The sequence below is a fragment of the Castor canadensis genome, chromosome X (assembly GCF_047511655.1).
Source record: "Castor canadensis chromosome X, mCasCan1.hap1v2, whole genome shotgun sequence".
Taxonomy (NCBI): Eukaryota; Metazoa; Chordata; class Mammalia; order Rodentia; family Castoridae; genus Castor; species Castor canadensis.
The window spans coordinates 6,268,564-6,288,272 of NC_133405.1; the positions used below are offsets into that span (position 1 = coordinate 6,268,564).

At 37.7% G+C, this 19,709-nt stretch overlaps 1 protein-coding gene across 3 annotated transcripts in view; it reads right to left on the reverse strand.

Moving 5' to 3' along the window:
• Positions 1-19,709, reverse strand: part of Aff2 (ALF transcription elongation factor 2) — a 478,328-nt gene that overhangs the window by 115,655 nt on the left and 342,964 nt on the right. The gene's annotated exons all lie outside the window — the stretch shown is intronic.

A 19,709-nucleotide genomic window follows, 5' to 3' on the forward strand; every position in this document is an offset into this window, starting at 1 on the left:
GCCTCTCTGGACCAATTTCCAATTCCGAAGCATGCTCTGCTCTTTTTTCTTCTAGGTTTAGCATCAGGCTCAGCTCTAGGGCTAGAATTCCAATTTTCAATTCTGGAAATTCAATTTTTCTCACCCACCTCTCAGTCAGATCCAGTTCTTCCACAAAAGTTTTCTAGAAAGAACTCTTATCTCAGAATAAATACATTTTTCCTCTGACAGTTCCTCAGCTGGCTGGATCACAGCATTGCTTTCTACTTCATCTTTCTCCCCAACCAGTCCCTAATTCCCATGTGTGTGATGGGTTCAACATACCTCTGTCTTCTTTATAGCATCTTTCCAGAAAGAAAATGAGTCCACAGGCCTCATTTTATAGACAAGGAAGGAAAAATTTACTTTGCTTAAGGTCACACAGTTAGTGCTATTGCCAGTCCTAAAATCCCATTTTTAGTTTCTCATCTGTGTATTTTGGTCAGAAGAGGGAAGCCAGAAGGGAAAATGCAGCTTCTAATTTGATTTAGGGGGAGGCATCATTTTAGAGGCTATGTTCAAATGTTGGAAAGGATTCAGGTCAGAGTGGGTATACAGTAATTCTGTATACTTTCATGCTCTCCTACTTTCATGCTCAGCCACATAAGACCAGGATATATTTACTGAGATCTGAAAACCAAAGACTGATACAAGGATTGGTAGGAAGGACAACTGTTAGATTTGGTTCCAGTTAAACTAAATTTGTAAGATTTATGACTGTCTAGATGACTGTCTAGACTAATAGATGTTTTGAAAATCTTAAAGAAGGAAAAAAATGTATCTTGGTACTTCTTTTGAACGTGCAGGCTTATGACTCTGAACAAATAACATTTTACAACACTTTATGGGAAATGAAGGCTATATCAGTCTTATAAGCCATAGAACTGTAGAATTCACATTTAAAAAACAACAACCTGTTGTCATTATAAAATGATTTACTTCTCATGTGTGTGTATGTTTCAATACATACAAGGAATGTCTACATGCTAATTGATATTTACATGGTCAGAAAAACAGATGGTAAATGATTCCTTCACTTAAGTGGGTAGATTTTCTATATCAGAGAAAGTGCTAAGCATTTGATCAGTAGAAAAGAATTGAATTCTGACAATGACCATATAAAGGAGGTCTGTTACTAGCCCCAATTCCCAAGGGGATACTCTGGGGCTTAAGTGCTTACAGACCTGCTCATGACCACCCAGCTAGAAATCATGGAAGCAAACATAGAATCCAGAACATCTCCAGCTAGAATTTGAGAGTACACATGTTTTCCTAGAAGTTACAAATTATAAAGGACAGTGTATCAAATAAAATCAATAGCAACAAAAACCTCACAAACAATATTAACACAAAGTAACAACAGAATTCTCTTGAAGTCTGATATTTTGGGAAAGTCATTCATGAGTTCTGAACCTCATCTGGATCCCTTATCTGTTCAATGGAACAAAACTTTGGTTATTTCACAAGAGGGAAATAGTGAACAGAACAGGACCAATACATGTGAAAGTACTTTATGAAAGCACAAAGTTAATGCAGGCTGTGTTTAGTTTTGAAAGACACCATCTTTGTTGGAAAAACAGTGGACATTGCTAATACTATCATATAATCACAAGCAGAAATCTCTATGCACCTTTGCTCCTCTTATTTTAATTTGCTGAGAAACCTGAAGGTAAGTCATGATGGCTTGAGACACGTTTAACAACATCTTGAGACTGGATCTAGAAATGGGCTTATTGTCTTTAGGTTATTCTCCTTCAGGTAGAATGAGTATCCAGCGCCAGAACATGGAGATTCAAACTCAGCAGTTAGTCTACTCCTCAATCAACTCTATACTTTGTAAAATGGAAATGAAATTCACTGCAATGTGTGATTCTGGAAATAAGCAGCCAATGTACGTACTGATGGACATTCTCCTTCTCCCCCCATGCAACAAGCTTAGAATGGATTTGATCCTTAATAAAGGACAATTTGATGCATATAACCAGGTCTTAGTATACACAAGTCAAGGAAACATGTAGGAAGGCAAAAACTATCTAGTTATCTCTGGAGATATTAGATATTCATTTCATTCATTCTACTTCTTCTTTGATCCATTAAGATTTATTATTGAATATATGTGTGCTCGTTTGCATTTTCTTGCCTGGCTAATGCTGAATATTTCTCCAGTGAAAGTGGAGGATTTTTAAAAGATTTTAGATTTAATTACTATAGAAGCACCATTCACTTCCATTTCAGTTACGGTCATTTCTACAGAAAACGATAGTCTCTTTGCATGAGACCATAATTCCATAGACAAATTCATCCCATATTAGATGAAAATGTGAAACAAGCATGGTCATATAAATGGTTATATAATCTTAAAAACAACAATAACAATTGTCCTTCAACTTTTCAATTAGATGAAAAAGAACTAATTGTGCCTCCTTAGTGATTTCAGATGTTTGTTCAGGGTCTAAGTGGTTTATAATGCCTGTCTATGTCAAAGAACTTTATTTTTATTACTAATGTGACTTTAATTTCTATAGTGTAAAGTAGAATTGTCCACCAAACTCTATCTAAAAATCCAAGTCCTTGTCCTGAGAAAATGATCCTATGAAAGCTCCAATAATGAAATTTGGGACAGATGAGAAGCAAAAGGATGGAGGAAGCATTGAAGAAAGAAAAAAAATTGTGCCGGGATCTATATCCTCAGTCTCTGTGCCTTAATGTGAACCTGATGGTCTCCAAGGGCTTTTTGGTCTGGAACTTTCTAGAAGACTATGGTCATGACAGGTCCCATGTAAGATGTAACCATCAAATCGTAAAACTACTCTCCATAAACTATTTCAACTTACATAGTAGAATACTTAGGTAATTTTGATGTGGAAAAATAGAGAGTTTAAAATGTTATTATAAAGGGTTCTGTGTAAATGAAGCCCTTGGTTAAGGCAACATGAAATTAAGAGCAAATGATATTTGTTTCTTTGTGTCACCAAGTCACCCAGTGGAGATATTGAAAGCATCCTCAACATATGGCTCTGCAGACTTTGTCTGATGGATAGTTATAATGCTCTTCTATTATTTAGGATCTTTAATTGCTAAAATGTTTCTCCAGTTTGCAGTTGCCCTATTGTGTTTTTTACCTGGTAGCCTGAGTCATGGAGACTAGAATTGCAATGCTGTTGGAGCTGAAACCAGAGCTCCTTTGTACAGAATGGGAAGCATGGGCAGCACTGCTTCACTCAGGTTTTAGACTCTCAGGAAAAGTGAAGAACCATAGCCTCTGGCCCAACTCTTTCGGAGTCTTCTGGTTATGAACTTAGGTTATTGTTGTCATCCTGAGTACCCAGAGCTGATTGCAATCAGAGTAAGATTCTTATGGCTTCAAATGCATCCTACAACAGGGTTTGTGGAGAATAACTCAGTCTGGGGATACCTGGTGACTTTTGCCTTCTGCTCACAGTTTTATTGTGGGCTATACTCTACAATAGCAACTTGGATCTCTTGACTCCTTAAGGGCTGTTCTTCTTAAAAAAGAAAGCTGGAAGGAATGAAACATGATTGATTTAGAATTACTCAGGGAAATAAATATTTTTCTCTATAATGTTCTACACTCTCTGCAGCATTAAATCATTTGTTGTTATAAAGGTAGGTAGGTGATAAGGAAGTGGTGGTGATATTTTTCAGAGCATCCACTCTGTTTCCCTGAAGTAAAGGTCCTCATGCTTTTTTTTTATTCTCTCTGCAAATTCTGGGAATCTTAGTTCAAGAACTGCAGCACTGACAGTTGGTTTGAAAATCTATATTATATTCTAAATGGAGGAATCTCCAATATCCATCAGGTAGAGTCTTATAGCCCAATATCACCCATTGTACCCACAGTGTAGGTCTAGTCAAGATTGTGTACCCTGCCATAAGCATGCAGACCTGGAAAGGGGGCTTTTTTTGTAGCTGATGGCCTGCTAGAGTTTTCAGGAAATAGGGAGATTCAGAAGATTACTTTGGTAGCTTAGCATGAGAAGCAAGAGTTCTCTTAGGGACCATCTAGTCCAGGGGTAGGCAAACTGCAGTGCTTCCACTGTTTTCACATTGCCCATAAGCTAAGAGCACTCTGAGGGCTAATTACCTGAAAAGCGGTAGTAGAGAAAACAGTAACCATCTTTATTCTTGGCATAGATGTGGAACATGTGGATTGATATCTATATTGTATACAGAAATCAAAGCTGGTGATGTGAACCCTGATGTATATGAGTGCTGACTTGTATCAATCTGCCACCTCAACAATTTTAGACTTCATTAATTCAGCGAAATTAAATTTTATGCTCTATGGTCTTAATTTTGAATTTCATTTTCATTTTCTTAGTATCTTTCTTTAGGTTGTAAAATTTTCTCCCAAATGTTAGAAGTCAAGTTATCATATAGACAACAAACTTCCAAATAGAATTCAGGTGACTTTCTAGAATACGTTAAACACACCAAAACACTTCTGTATGGCTTTTCAGGAGTGTATGAGAGAGAAAACATTCAAAAGAGGCTATAGTCTTTGCCAGGGAAGACTGTACCCCAGCGCATCAATCTAGATCTGAAAAAAACTCTGTGATAATCCCAGAAAGAAAAAGAGACTCTTTTGACTTAAAAATCCCAAGCATGGAAACTGACAGCTGATATTCCCTTCTTCAGAAGGATATATATAAATTCACCCACATGGCCTACTAGGGATCCATCCGTTCATTTAATGGATCTGGTATTTATGAGTGAGTTTGTTGGAAACAAAGAATATAGAATGACTGGAAGATGACAATAAGGAAACCAGTTATACCACCATTGTAGCAGTCCAGGTAAGAGAGGATGGTGTCCTAGATGAGGGCACAGTGAAGATGGGAAAAGAAGAGAGTGATTCTAGAAACATTTCGCATTTAGAATCAACTGAATCTAGACACTGATAATCCTAAAGTCAAAGATTATCTTGGCCACTGTGAAGGTTCTAAATTTACATCAAGAATTCAGCCAAATGCCAAAGCATTCCATCACACTAATACATTTAATGTTTCCTCATTTTTGTGGGGCTCATATACGTGCTCTAGGATTTTTGATTCCAGGTAAAGGACTGTTTCTAGTACCCAAATGTTCTCTTCAGAGACAGACCTGGCTAGCTCTAATCTCAAATGATGAGAAAGACAATTTTCATGCCAATAAGCCTTTATTTGGGTGTTGTCCTTCTCAATCTTCCTTCAGTTTCTTAGAGTAACCACAGCTGATTAGAGAGAAGAACCTTCTGTGGTTACCGCTGTAGGACCTCACAATCACAGAGGGTACTTCATTACTTATCTCTCAATATCAGCTCCAAATTGTTAAAGAATTAAGCAAAGAACTCCTTTAGGAGATGGTCCATTAATATCCAACTAAGAAACTCCTCAAAACAACTGAAATATTAACTTGCTGTTAAGGACACAACTCATGCCTGCTGAAAGCCACTGTGTCTTATATTAAACTCAATGGAGGTTAGGACCATTTCTTATTTATAGCTAAGGCACTGCAAACTCTCAGCTGCTGATAACAGAGCATTTTAACTTGGAGTGCCTCAAATTATTTCTCAAAGCCATTTCTAGAGAAAGGTTGTCAAGAATGGCTGTTAATCTGCATTGACATAGCAGATAGGATATTCTTTATGTTGATGTACAAAGAATTCATAATTTTACTTCAGATTGTTTAAGCAAAATATTCAAACTTGGCAACTTAGGCCCAACTAAAGTATTGACAACAATGTTGCTCAGTTGTTAAGGAAATTTCCACCTGATTTGTATGCTGAGCTCTTTCTACTATATCAAAGTAACTTTCCACACTAGGGAAGAAAGATTGCTTTATAACCCATATTGATAATGTTACAGCTCTATAAAAACCTAGACCTGGCACATGTAGCTCACAATTCCAAGAGCTTCCAGCAGTGAGGATGGTTACTACCAGACATGCAGACACATACAGGAAAGGGCAAGATCAAGACCTGGTTGATTCAACTGGTAAAGATACAAACATCTACTTTTGGATCTAAAGGTTTAATATTTACTTATTGAAAGATATGAAGAATTGATAAATGTGCCAGTTGCTTTCTGATTTTTGGTCAACACACCAAAAAGGAGAATACTAAAATTAAAGGGGGCTGACCACAGAGTGATTTATATAGTACTCCGTGGCTGAGGATCCTGTTCTGGACTTTAACCTAGCAGTTTTATATGCTGCAGTTCTGTTCTGTGAGGGGTGGGACAGGAAGCTTTATACCTCCTCATAACCTGGCAGACAATGGGAAACTGTCTCATGATAGTCTCCCACAGGAAACAGGAAGGCAAATAGGAGCTGGCCTTGAAATACATATCATGATCTTTCTGTACTCTCACACGCAGGGAGGATGACTAGGTGTTCCACTAAAACCCCAATTAGCTGTAGTTTAAGTCTCTGGCTATGCAGCCTATTTGAATACCTGCAGGGTCTCTATGGTGCATGGTATACATATTCCTGTAGACCACCAGACATCCTCAGCTGTGGATAACTACTTCTTACAGGGCCTACTTTTCAAATTTCAGTACCTTGATGAATATATTCATTTACTAATATCTTGTGAAAAATGCACTGCCCACATTTAAATTCTAACAAAGTCTGGGAATGTCATTATCATAAGCAGAATAATAGCTAATGGACTTGTTTCTCTGGTAGGAGTGGTGCATGTGAGCTCAGCTGGCCATAGTTTATCATGCAATACCCCTTCAAGTCCTCTATAAGTTCAGAAAGAACTAGCCAATATTCGGTGTCCTTGAACACTAGTAATTTTTCTCTTTGCAAAATTAATTGACATGATGGCTACTGAACACAGTGAAGGGTTCAGTATATGGACTGAGCCTGGTCTTCAGTGAGATAGGCCCCAATTCAAATCCTTATTAATGCCATTGTACCTTGGATCAAATCCATTGAACTCTCCTAATAGTACCATAATACAGGGTTGCTGTAACTATTAAATGAGATAGCACATGTCAAACCCCTACTACATAGTAATCACCCAAACCTTGTCATCTGTTATGATTATTGGCTCACAATAGTTCAGTATAAATTACCCTGAATACATCAAATACAACTTTATTTAGAAATAGAAAATCAGAAAAAATGTGTTCTTGTGTTAAAGCAAAAATTAAAAGAAGGAAAACAACTGTACTTTTGTAACAAATACTTGCTGCACGTCAGACATAAGAGTATACTTTTTTTTTGTATAAACAGAATCTTTATATTATTATATTGACTTTTTCAAATCTGGAAATTTCAACTTTACTGAAATGCAACTGAATTGTATATCATAAAGTACCAGATTCCAGCAGTAGACAAGTTTGATAACAACAAGTCTATTCATATATGTCACATGATCAACAAATAAAATGGTGAAAACTATATGATAATATCAATAGATGCCAAAAATATACTTTATAAAATTTTATACCCATTCCCAATCTCAATTTTATAAAAAAAATGAGGTAGAGAAGGATATTTCCTTTCTGGATATGGAATACGTAACGGCAAGCCATCAATCTAAAAGTAGATTTTAGTAAATATGAGTGGGTAGATCAATGTTTGAGTGTATACTTTCAAACAAAAATGGAATCACAGATGACTGTTTCGAGTGTTTTTAAAAATCTGTATTAATGTTGATTCATTGGATAGACAGAAGGAATACAAACAGACTAATATCATCCAATGACAACATTTGTTCTGATAATTACTCCAATTTAAACAGTTTTGAGGCATCCCATATGGCTTCCACAAGGAACTCTTTCCATGAAGGTAAAGACAAAATTAGAAAATGACATGAAAAGCCTCAGTTTCCATTTCCATATCTCATAAATTATTAACTATTTAAAAACATATCACCATTTTATTGATGTTCATGCCTGTCCTTATAAATATAGAGATGCTGGGTATCCTGACTGCAAATTTGATCCTATTGTTTTAACAAACTGAAAATTGTTTTAGAAGGGGCTCCACAATGTCTGGGCATATATTTTCCCTAAGTAACACTATAAGGCATGCATTTCCCTTGAGATACAACATTTATGTTGATGCATTTGGCTATAGAGCCAATCCTGTACTGGCTCTAATATAGAGGAATTTTCTGAACATTTTGAGTAATGGGACTGAAATAATTTAACAGCTCCTTCTGTGCATGTTAAATGAGTTGCATGATATATTTAGCTTTTGCAGAAAACTTATTTACACTACAAATTGTAGCACATGGCACAATCACATTGATGTGGAAAAACAGCCATGTTGAGTCATTCTGGCCATCCTTCTCCAAATTTCAACTCAGTGTACATGACTTTTCTGTGGCTCACTAACACACCACAGGTTTTTCTTAAACCATTGACTCTACTGAGTACATGTAAGGTTATCATCTTAGCACTGCCATTGACTCTTGAAGAATGGCTGGGTTAAATGATGTCTAAGAGAAGGTGTCTGTCAATAAATGATATATAGATGCAAAATGTTGTGTACTCTCATTTGTTAGTGGATTATAAGGGATTGGCTTTCTAATTCTGAAACACAGAAGTGATTCAGGAACCAAATGATTGATGACTTTGGTCAATCTACTTTCTGAAGGGGTGACAATACATGAAGGAAAGGGCAGAATTGGTAGCTAGGTAAGGTAGGGGTCTAGTTCAGGCCTTTGCACTTACTAGCTGTACAAATCTAGGCAAACTAATTGACCTACCTGAGCCTCTATTTTTTGTTTCTAAAATGAGGGTGCTCAACAATGAACATGTTGAGAAAGAATATAGGAAAACAATTCCATTTACAATAGCCTCAAAAAATCAAATACCTAGGAATAAACTTAACAAAGGATGTAAATGACAAGGAGAACTACAAATCACTGAAGAAAGAGATTGAACAAGACTACAGAAAGTGGAAAGATCTCCCATGTTCATGGATTGGCGAATCAGCATAGTAAAAATGGCTATACTACTAAAAGCAATCTACATGTTTAATGCAATTCTCATCAAAATCCCAATGACATTCATCACAGAGATTGAAAAATCTACCCTAAAATTCATTTGGAAACAAAAAAGACCACAAATATCCAAGGCAATACTGAGCAAAAAGAGCAATGCTGGAGGTATCATGATACCCGACTTCAAATTGTACTACAGAGCCATAGCAATAAAAGCAACAGAGTACTGGCACAAAAACAGATATGAAGACCAGTGGAACAGAATAGAGAACCCAAACATGAATTCATGCAGCTATGCCCACCTAATTTTTGACAAAGGTGCTGAAAACATGTGATGGCGAAAAGACAGCTTCTTCAACAAATGGTACTGGGAAAACTGGATATCTGCCTGCAGAAAACTGAAACTAGATCCATGTTTGTCATCCTGTACAACAAAGTGGATTAAAGACTTTAATATCAAACCTGAAATCTTGAAGCTAGTACAAAAAAGACCAGGAAATACACTGGAAGCAATAGGCATAGGCAAGGACTTCCTTAGTAGAACTCAGGTGGCTCAGCAACTAAGAGAACAGATAGACAAATGGGACAACATGAAATTAAAAAGCTTCTGAACAACAAAACAGATTATCTCTAAACTGAAGAGGTCACCCACAGAATGGGAGAAAATCTTTGCTAACTATACATCACACAAGGGACTGATAGCCAGAATATAAAGGGAGGTCAAAAAACTAAACTCCCCAAAAATCAATGACCCAATAAAGAAATGGGCAACTGAACTGAAGAAAACTTTTTCAAAGGACAAAGTCCAAATGGCTAAAAAACACATGAGAGAAATGCTCACCATCTTTGGCCATAAAGAAAATGAAAATCAAACCACACAAACATTCCATCTCACTCCTGTTAGAATAGCTACTATCAAGAACATCAACAACAAATGTTGGCAAGGATGCGGGGGAAAAGGAACCCTCATAACTGCTAGTGGGAATGTAAGCTAGTACAACCACTTTGGAAAACAATATGGAGGCTCCTTAAAAAACTAAAAGTAGATCTGACATACAATCCAGCAATACTATTCCTAGGTATCTTCCCGAAGGAATGTGAGTCAGGTTACTGCCAAGGCACCTGCACACCCATGTTTATTGCAGCAATATTCACAATAGCTAAGCTATGGAAACTGCCAAGATGTCCCGCTACTGACAAATGGATTAAAAAATGTGGTATTTACACACAATGGAATTTTACTCAGGCACAAAGAAGAATGAAATTTTGTCATTCGCAAGTAAATGGATGGAACTGGAGAACATCATCTTAAGTGAAGTTAGTCAGGCTCAAAAGACCAAAGTCTCATTTTCTTCCTCATATGAGGATTATCAACCTAAAACAAATGCTGCAATATTATGGGACACAGGTCACACTAAAGGGAGGCCACAAACTGGAGCAATAGGACAAGGGAAGGAAACCAAAACATGAATGTGGTTGATATGCTCATGGTACAGGAATGAATATAGAAATCTTAAACTGGCCAGGGCTGCCATGGGAAGGGGACTAGTAAGGAGTGAAGAGGATTAGTAGAGATGAACCAGTTGGAGTTGTAATATACATATGCATGGAAACAACACAAGGAAACTCCCTGTGTAGCTATCTTTATCTCAAACTAGCAAACCCCTCTTGTTTCTCTATTTATCATTTATGTTTTTTCTTTTATAAAATAGGAGAACAGGAGGGCCCAACAGGCTCTGCTAGGGGGTTGGGGGTGGGCAGCTTGGCACCTGTGGGATGGAGGAGGTGACAGGAAAAGGGGTAGGAGGATGAATACAGTACAAATACTGTATATACATGTATGTAAATGCAAAAATGATACCTGTTGAAACTGTTCCAGGAATCGGGTAGAGGAATGAAAGAGAGCAGTGGAGAGGGTGAATTAAAGCATGATATATCTGATACATTGTAAGAACCTTTGTACATGTTACAATGTACTGCCTCCCAGAACAACAATAATAAAATAAAATAAAATGAGGGTGCTGATATCTGTACACTTTGTAGGGTTGCTGCAATGAGTAACTGAAATATTATATGAAAAAAGTCTACTGTATTTGACTAATACTACTACTTCTGCTATTACTGATATAGGAAAAATTTGAACCTAGTATCACTGATGAGGAAACCATCAGATCTTGAGTTGAAGAAAGCAGTTTAAGCAACAACAGAGAGTAAGTTTTACATGCAAAAGGCAAACATCTAATGAAATTGGAGATCTATTGTTTCCTGGTTTAGGTTCAGGTTAGAAGGTGTCAATTGTGAGTATGGTCCCAGCACTAGGCTATCACTAGGCTATTTCTGCAGTTATTCATAGATTAACATTCTTGATAAATGGCTAACTAGCTATCCAGATAGAAAAATATAGGGGGAAGTATAGATATAGATATATGAAGAGTGACAGATCCCAATACTGGCTAATATTCATATCCAGAAATATAATTTTTTTTCAGAATAAAGATATAATCACTCCAAATAAAATTGCTCTAGGAATAAGATGTTAACAAAATCAAAGCTCCTTGAACTTTTTGCATAATACCTGTCAAATATATAATTATGATTTAAGGACTTCATCTTGCCTCTGTGTCACAATAAATCTAAATCAACCAACATTAGCTAATACAGAGAAGACTTACAGAGATAAGCTTAAAAGGCATCAGACATCCACTTTTCTAAGTGCTCTGATGGACCACCTCATCAACTTTTCTTAAGAAAGCTGGGAAGTTTTACTTGCATTTTCTGTTTTTAAGGGAGGAAGTTTAAGCTGAAAAATTTAAGACAACTCATGAATAGAAGAAAATGTCTGCAAACCCATATATCTGAATAGGGTCTGGTAAATAAAATATATAAATAACCCTGGAAACATAACAATAAAATGATAGAGACTTCAATTAAAGAATGGGCAAAAAATGTATGAATAGATATTTATTTACTGAAGATATCAATCATGTCCCCCTTAAATCCATGTGTTAAGTCCTAATTCCCAATGTGGTAGTATTTGAAGATGGGGCCTTTAATGGGTGATTAAATCATGAAGGCTCCTTCATTAGATTAGTGCCTTTTTAAGCAGAGACACAGGACAGCTCATTCCCTCTTGCTCTCTTTCTTTGCCATGTGAAGAAAACAGTAAGATGGCAATCAGCAGAACACAACCATATTGGCACTCTTATTTTAGACTTCCCAGCCTCTAGAACTGTGAGAAATAGATGTTGTTTTTTAAGCCACACAGTCTATGATATTGTTTTTTAGCAGCCTAAACTAAGACAGAAAGACAAATAGCCAAAAAACAGATGAAAAGATATTCCCCATCATGTGCCATTGGGGAATAAAGTAGAAAACAACACAAATGTCCAGGACTCATGAATGGGTAAAGAATATGCAATCTATCCATGCAATGAAATGTTATTCACCAATAAAAGGGAATGAATCATTGATACATGCTATAGCATGAATGAACTTCCAAAACATTTTTTAAAAGAAGCCAGTATTAAAGGCCACATATTGAATGATTCTATATATAAAATGTCTAAAATAGGCAAATATGCAGATATAGAATGTATAAAGACAGAAAGAGACTGGTTGCCAGTTAAGAAGAGGAGAAATGGAGAGTGACTGCTAATGTTAGGAGGATTCTTTGGGGGTGATAGAAATGTTCAGGAATTAGACAGTGATAATGGTTGCACAACTATGTAAATATTCTAAAAACCCTGAATTACACACTTCAGAATGGTGAGTTTTATGGTACTTACATCTTAATAAAGCTAATAGTAAAAAGTACACTCACAGCTGGCCAGGAGTGGGAAGGAGAGCGAGGATGGCAACCCACACCTTCCTGATACCAAAGTCCATATCCCTAATCACTCTGCTTACTGTCCTGCCCGACAGAGATTGGCAGATGGTCTCAGATGCATTCTTACTCACATTTACAGAGACTCCTTCTCTCACTTCCTTTTTTTTTTGTACATTTAAACTGCAATTGAAACAGCTAGCAGAAGCCCTGCCAAGGGAAAATGACTCTGTCTTTTGTAGGAGAGACAAAGCATTACATTAAAGAGACAACTGTCTGGATGGGGTAGGGACAGAGCCAAAATCCCATCCACAAAGATTCTTCTATCCTCTCTGACTTCAGAATTGCCAGACCTGAGGCTGGTAACTGAAGGGATCTGTCTGAGCAGTGGCCCCCTCTCAACAGTACACATTTCCTGCCCCTGCCTCCAATAAGCCTCCCCAGGCGGCACATGTTTAATATGTGCTGACAATGTAGATGCGTTACTCCAATATGATGAAAGCACTGATGGAAAGAGGCTTGAATTTTAGCAGTTAAAAGAGAAGTAGGGTTGAAGATGCAGATTTGGTACTCAACTAATGGTCTTATACAGGAATTTGCTAACAGATAAAATGTCTCTAATGCTATCTCAAGAGCGAAAAGGTGTTAGCTTTTGCTGGTCTGATGTGCAGCCACCTGGGTTGCAGAGTTTTCTCCTCTGCTGAATCTGCGTCAGGCCTGGTCCTCCACTGGTTAATCAATTTTCCGGACTGTGACACATGGGATTAGGGAGTTGGACCCTATCAGGGACCAGCACTACTGTGTAGCTTCTACATTAATGCAAATGTTAGATCACAAATCCAATTTAAACTGGGGGTCCCCTGAGCTGAGAGATAATTTCCCTTTAATCCTCCTCTGATTGTCTATCATCTAACCTTCACAATCTTAGATATGACACTGTAAAAATACCCTCACTGTTCTTTTTCATGCAGAAGGCATCTGCCCCCAACTCGAAACACACACACACACACACTCCCATCACCAGTAACTATTCTTTTCCCAGTCATTATCAGAGCATTATGAATTCCTTGGCTGCCTGGTAACTCAATACAGATCTTGTTGCTTGCTGCCATCTCCTCCACCGTGGCATTGCATTCCCAGACCTCGCCAAGGAAAATATTCCAGGGTTACTAACAGGGAGGATACTGTGTCCGTGGGCCTGCTCTGAGGGAGAAAGTGAAGGTCACACTGACTTCAGGCTAGAGCCAAGAGAGGAATATCCAGTTGCCCTCTTGGTTTTCATACCATGAAGGAATAGTGGTGTTCCCATCTTATCATTCATGCCTTTGGTTTTTAATCACCCACCTACCAGGGCCAAATTGCCTTGTAACTGTCTGCAGAGCTTGAATGTGACTGAGATAGCTGCTATTTTTAATAGGAGTCTTCACTTCAGCCCATTTAACTTGCCTCAGTTTGACAGCTTCACAATAACCACCTTCCCTTGGAAAAAAAGAAAACTGTGATTTAGTGGAGAGAGAATGTAGAGTAACAGCCTGATCTGCTTCTTGATCTCCAGTGGATTCTCTTGTCATTATATCCTACCCCAAAGCCAGAGAATGAATTACCATAGGCAAACAAGATGGTCAGAAGCCAGGCTTAATTAAGAACTCTGGGAAAATCTACAGAACATTGCTGCTTATAATGAATGTGGAGGCTGCTTTCTACAAACATGTTGTCTCTACAGGAAAAAGTAAAATTTAAAAACTATTTCATCAATTGCCCAAATTATGATTAATCAGGATTTTCTTAACTTAGTAATTGTAGTCACTATGTTATGTGAAAATTACTGCTTCTACTTGCCTCCTGAGTAAGCTCCCTAAGTCCTGTCATTCTGAGAGTGGAGAAGAAGTAAGCTCAAGAATGATTTTTTTTGGGGGGGAAAGATCACCCTAAATTGCCATCTAATAGGATAGAACAAAGCTAAGTACCTGGTCACTACTACAATCTAAGGATCATCAGAATTGTTGCCACTTAGAAAGGCAAATTCAATTTCAGGAAGTGGGTTTGTTAAGGTATGAGTTGTGCCCTCCCCCAATTCACACATTGAAGTACTAACTCTCAATGCTCACATGTAGCCTTATTTGGAGATAAAGTTTGAGGGCATTAAGGTGGGCCTTCAGCCAACAGGACAAAGAAACAGGCACACATAGGCAGAAGATGTGAAGAGGACCAGAGAGAAGATAGCCATCTGTACAAGCCAAAGAGAAAGGCCCGGAGCACATCCTTCTATCACACTCCTCAAAAGGAACCAACCCTGACAATGCCTTGCTCTTTTGAGAAATTTCAGTTGTCTTGAGACCACCAGCTTGTAGTGCTTTGTTATAACACCCTGAGGAAACTACTACAGGCCTTTACTCCAGTTCCTAGTTCCCAGGACCCAAAAGTAGTGGGTTGGAGCAATATATTCATACCATTAATAGCTATCTTTCATGTATTTGTCTCACCATATAATTATTTAGAAAAAAGACACATGCAGGAGTATGACAAAAGTATGTTTTTTAAGAGCAGACAGCCATTAAGGTGATACAATGATAGTGGGGATTTAGCCAGAGACCAATTTTCTAAGTTAGAAGATAGCTGGAACTTCAGATACCTGAGCCTCTGGAGTTGAAATAACATCACCAAACCCCAAACTCACTGAAGACCTGTGTCACTCTTCAAGACTGTCTTATTTTTAAGAGCGATTATTCATAATTATTTTGTTTTGGTAAGCCTTACTGATTTCACCTTTATCCTTAATTCTTACTAAAGATGAATTTTGGTTTTAGTTCCTTCTGCCAATACTATCTGAGGGCAAATTCACACTCTTTCAAATATATTTTAGAACTTAAGCATTCTCATATCATGAATTTTTGTTCCCTAGAGAGCTTAAAGAGTCACTGAGGGACCAGATGTCAGAAAGGATGGCATAATGAAAAAGTCCAGGATATAAGATAATTACTGGTATTGGAGGCATGCATAGTAACTGGGATTTTTGTCTCCCAACCAAGGGTGAGTGAGAAAGGGAAGGTCAGATACTGTAGTGAACTGCACTCCTTTGACTATTCCATGTAAACCCTCTTTCCTGTTTTCTCCTCCTCTACCCACACCCTCTACAGTGCTTTTTCTCTTGATGCAAATGCTTCTTCACTCTCTCTGAGTGTTATTGTCCACTTTCCTACAGTTACATCTTTGGTCTAGAACAGTTTTCTGTGTTCCAGGCTTCTAAATTCAGTTCTACAACAATGTCCCACAAATGCCACAAACCCAAGACAGGCAAAACTGAACTCATTTTCTCTCCCATGCTCCACTTTTTCACTTACTTTATTTATGTGTGTATGTATTCATTTACTCATTCATTTATGCTTTATTTTTATCTATCTAATTATTGTAGCAAACATATTCACAATTTTAAAGAGGGCTATTCAATGCTTTTTAGTATATTCACAGCATTGTGTGATTATCACCATCATTTAGTTCCAGAATCTTTTCATCCCCTCAGAAAGACACCCTGTAACCTTTAGCTATTTAACCACTCACTCTCACTGCTCTAATACCTTTATTTCTTCCACACTCTATTCCTAGACAACCTCTAAGCTACTTTCCTTTTTTATAATTTAGCTTATTTTACACATTTCATATGAATGGAATCATATAGTATGTGACCATTTGTACCTGGCTTCTTTTACTTAGCATAATGTTTTCATGTTTTACCCATGTTGTAGTAGGATGACTTCATGAATGTGAGTTATTTTTGTACCTTTTTGCTACAATTTGTATGTTTGTGTCTCCTCCAAGATCTTGTTGAAACTTAATCCTCAGTGCACAGGCACTATGAGGTGGAGACTTTAGGAGGTGACTAGGACATGGATGGGATTATAGATGTTCCCTGATTTATGATTCCTGATAAATCTAAGTTGAAAATATTGTAAGTCAAGACAGCATTTAATGCATTAGAAACGGTAGATACAGATTAGCACTTTGTAGACATGGTGAGATTAAAAAACACAATATCCAATGAATACTGACAACATAGTACCATGTTGCTTTCCCTTGATCTAGCGACTGACTGGGAGTTGTAGCTCACTGCCACTGACCATTATTAGGAGAGAGGATAGTACTACATAATGCTAGCCAAAGAAAAAATGAACATTCAAAATTTAAAGTATATTGAATGTGTAATGCTTTCACTCCACCATAAGGCTGAAAATCATAAACAGAGCCATCATAAGTCCAGGACCACCTACAATACTCTATACAAGTCTAGCTGGTTTTGTTCTTCCAGTCTTTCTGCCATGTGAGGACACAGTGTTTGTCCCTGATGGAGGATGCAGAATGAAGGTGCCATTTTGGAAGCAGAGAACAGCCCTCAGCAGACACCAAACCTGCTGGCTCCTTGATCTTGGACTTCCCAGCCTGTAGAACTGTGACAAAATAAATTTCTCCTTATAAATTACACAATTTCAGGTACTTTGTTATAGCATCTTGAATAGGCTAAGACATATAGTGCCAGCATCTACCCAAATTACCAAGAAAGCTTGGAGTCATTTAAAATTTTCTACCCTCTCCCTCACTTCTCATATCTTTTCAGTTACTTAGTTCCATCGATAGTACTACAGACATTCTCCAACTGTCCTCCCTTCTCTAGCTCAACCTTATTTCAAACTTTCAATATCTCTCACATAAGTTAGAGTGGTCTTTCTAAAACATGACTCTAGTCAGGTGATTCTCCTGATTAAGATCCTTAAAGGTCAATAGGGGACACAGCTACTGAAAATCATTGTTGCTGGGATATCTGGGATCTGGATATTAATGTGGCCTTGAGGAGAGGCATCTGCAGGAGATTGTTTTAAGAAATTGGAAAGGGGCTGATTGGGTGTGGGCTGACATTGTAATATAACAAGGCAGAGTATGGAACCTGGATGGGATCTGGTATTAGCTTCAGGGTGTGCTGATGAGAAAGGGCTGACAGGTGTTTATGGCAAGGACGTGGGAAGAACCTGGTAGGACTTGTTGAATCCTGACCACACCTACTTTTCTACTAGTGTAGGTGCTTGATGACAAGGGAAATGGCTGGAGGAGTTCAGGGTATGGGTGGGCTAGGATCTGGCTCTAGAGTATGGGCAGGGTCTCAGAGAGGCTAGAAAAGATGGCATTTCATAAGGGCAGGAAAACCTCCTAGCCTTTAGAAATTGGGGTATTTATATAGTTTCTGGGTTGACTTCTTCCTGAGATGAGCAAGTGTTCCAGTATGCCTTCACTTAGGAATCCTCACATGACTAGAAGACAGGGACTCCAAAGTACTACAGACAGAAGGCATGGCTCATGATGTACAAAAGTATGGACAGGTATGAATGAGAATTGCTGCATTGCAGAACTGGTCATTCCTAACTTTCTATAGTATATAAACACAGAAGAACCCACATTAGCATCCATGAGTCTTCTTTTACTTAAAGCAGGACTGGTCACATTAAAGAAAATACTGTTTAGCTCATCTATGTACATACTATTGCTAATTGTTCAAAGATTTTTAAGGGCTGGAGGTATGGCTTAAGTTCTAGAGCACCTGCCTAGCAAGCATGAGGCCCTGAGTTCAAACCCAACTACCACAAAAAATAGAATAAAATAAGAATTTAAAAAGATATTCAAGGATGGACTTGTGATTTCTCACAATTGTGGGGTTTGATGGGTATTTTGTGGGTTTGGTCAGTTTTAAATCTAATCTCTTGGCCTTCTTGGGAGAAAAAAAAGGGAGGAGCTTAATCTAGATTTAAGACCCTCTATAGCTCTTTAGAAATGAACACCATCAGGCTACAACATAAGAAAATCTGTCATGTTACTAAAAACAACTTTAATCCATTCTTTGAATTCCTTATTATCGCTAAATTGAATTAATTCAAAATACCCATTTTTGCATAATTACCAAGCTTGCAAGGATAGAAAGAGGAGAATTTTCAAAAATTTAAAACACTTTTACACATAACTTTGCCTAATATTTATTAGAATGCAGCCACAGGCTCCTTCACCACTATTCATTTTAGAGCTACCTTGTAGTGAGTCAGAAGACACCATTCCCCTCAGTACATCCAGGTTCTTTGTAGACTATAGCTTCCTCATTAGGCTGGTGATATTTTCCTATTTTATAGATGGAGATGATTATAAACAGAGCACTGAAAAGATGCACTGTGCAGCAGATTGCAAGGATTTGTGCCAGTATAAAACATCCTCTATGTTCTCTGCTAGTGTTAACATCTAGAAAGTACGGAGATTGATTTTTCTCATCCTTAATATAGCTTTTTTTTTGCTTTTGCTTCTTTAAGCAGGGACAAACAAACAAACATAAAAGTGCCTGTCCTTCTACCATATTGATTGTTTCCTTCTAATTACACATTATTTAATTAAAAATAAAGGCCAATGTATATCCTAGGCAAAGACTCTTACTAAGTTGGCAGCTTAGAAATGTGAAGACTCTCTTTGTTTGGGGGCACAAATAATCCTTGAAGGCTAAGAGCATAAGTTTACCTACATTGCTCTCCCCTTGTCCTGGAAAGAACAGCTCTGGGAGTCAGCAGGGGCAGTGCCATAGAAATAACCTTGTCAATCCCTTCCTGCCTACAAGGGTGCTAATTAGTGCCAATTAAGAGTCTTAGGGTTTTTTTGTCTGCAGAACATCTGTCCATAGGCATTGAACTCAAACCTGCAACTCATTTTTTCAAGGCCAAAAATATCATACAGCAATTCATTTTGCTCTCTGCTAATGGAGCTTGATTTTAAGCTTGTAAAAAAGTTCTGAGTCTTGCTCTTCTTAGTCTGGCTCAGCAACAATAGTCCTGCCTACACTAGTCGTCATTCATAATTATCCTATTTTGGCAAAGATATGGTTTCATG